Source organism: Diabrotica virgifera, chromosome 9 (assembly GCF_917563875.1).
Source record: "Diabrotica virgifera virgifera chromosome 9, PGI_DIABVI_V3a".
Lineage (NCBI taxonomy): Eukaryota > Metazoa > Arthropoda > Insecta > Coleoptera > Chrysomelidae > Diabrotica > Diabrotica virgifera.
Window position 1 is genome coordinate 174,644,360 of NC_065451.1, and position 2,252 is coordinate 174,646,611.

Consider the following 2,252-nt stretch of genomic DNA (forward strand, 5'->3'; position numbering starts at 1 on the left):
TTTGAAGTTACAAAATGAAAATTGATTTTTTTCAATATATCGAAAACTATTAAAGTTTTTTTATTGAAAATGAACATATAACATTCTTATGACAGTAGCATCTCAAGAAAAAATTATAGGGAAATTTGGACACCCTATAAAATTTTTATGGGGGTTTAGTTCCTTTAAACCCCCCAAACTTTTGTGTACGTTCCAATTAAATTATTATTGTAGTACCATTACTTAAACACAATATTTCTAAAACTTTTTTGGCTCTTAGTACTTTTTCGAAAAGTCAGTTTTAATCGAGATATTTTGAATATTTGTCAAATCCACCACATATTTGTATATGGTTAAGTACGATTATGGATACTTGGGAATAATATGAAAAATTATTGTATGATTTACATTTTTAGGTACATTTTGAACCGTATTAAAAAAGAAGCCATATCTCGATAAAAGGTGCCTTCTCGAAAAAATACAAAGAGGCAAAAAAGTTTTAGAAACATTTTGTTTAACTAATGGTATCGCAGTAATAGTTTAATTGGAGCGTACACAAACATTTGGGAGGTTTAAAGGAACAAAACCCCCATAAAATTTTTATGTAAACATATTAAAAAAGAAGCTGCAACTCGATAAAAACTGCCTTATCGAAAAAATAAGAAGAGCCAAAAAAGTTTTAGAAATATTGAATTTAACTAATGGTACCACAATAATAATTTAATTGAACCGTACAGAAAAGTTTGGGGGGGTTTAAGGGAACAAAACCCCCATAAAATTTTTATGGGGAGCACAAATTGAACTATAATTTTTCTTTAAAATGATCCTGTCATAAGAATGCCACATATCTATTTTCGATAAAAAATCTCTAATAGTTTTCGATATATTCGAAAAAATCGATTTTTATTGTGTAACTTCAAAGGGCTATAACTTTTTTTCTGTGCATATTTGTACTAAGGTAAGTTAGGTTCATTCGAACTATTTTGGGTCCCAGAATATGTGATTTAATTTATGACCTGTATTTTTGTTACACCCTGTATACCTGGGTCAAATAATCAAAGCTAATAAAGAGAACCAAACAGAAGTACAGAGAAGAATCCGATTGGCGTGGGCAGCATTTGGAAACTTAATATGGATACTAAAAAGCACAAAGATACAACAGTACCTAAAAACCCGTGCATTTGACCAGTGCATCCTTCCTGTTCTGACTTATGGCTCAGAAACATGGACATTAACAAAGGCCAACATAAACAAAATTGAAATAACTCGGAGAAAAATGTAAAGATCCATGTTGGGAATAAAACTACAAGACAGAAAATCAAACAAATGGATAAGAGAGAAAACAAAAGTAAAAAATGTAACTGAACATAATATAACAGGGTTAAAATGAAGATTTGCGGGCCACAATGCGAGACAGGAAGATAAAAGATGGAATGCTGAAATACAAAACTGGAGACCGTGGACAGGAAGAAGAGGAAGACCTCAGATGCGATGGAAGGACGATATTGTAAAAGCTGCAGGAACTAACTGGAAAAACGCAGCCAAGGACAGAAGGAAATGGAAAGATTTGGGGAAGGCCTATGTCCAAAGTTGGATAGAAATGGGCTAAAAGAAGAAGAAGTTTTTAATACAGATTTCAATCCTCTACAAATATATTCTCATGACTTTTGATGTAAAATAATTAAGGAAGCAGGAATTCAACAGTTTAGAATTTTACATTGAATTTCCTATGGCCCGTTTTACGATTCCCCACCCGGTATAAAAGTAGGGACAATATAAATATGGTGGCAACCATTTACTTTTGGATTTAAAATTTCAGTCTATTACAGTGGGTTCATAAAGTTTGGAAACGGTCTATTAGGTTTGTTCGTAGAACGATCAGCAACCGTTGCCAACCGTCAGACGCATGCGCGTTCGTAGTCTACGAACACTAACTGTTAACTGCGCAGCGCTAACTGTTAACTGCGCATGCGTCTGATGGTTGGCAACGGTTGCTGATCGTTTGGATCGTACTACGAACAAACCTATTATCTCATGACTTAATTATTTTCAGAGTTAAAGCTCTAACAGGTCGATTTTTATTTTTAAATTATGATTTTTTGACGTATATCATCGATGATTTTTTAAAAGCAATAGGGGTCGTGTGGTGGCTCATTTCAAAGGTTATTTAACTCTCCATTCAGTAATATACACATTAACATCATTATTTATACAGGGTGACCAAAAAATTATTTTTGAATTAAATTAATTGCCGCCAAAAAAAAAAGAATATA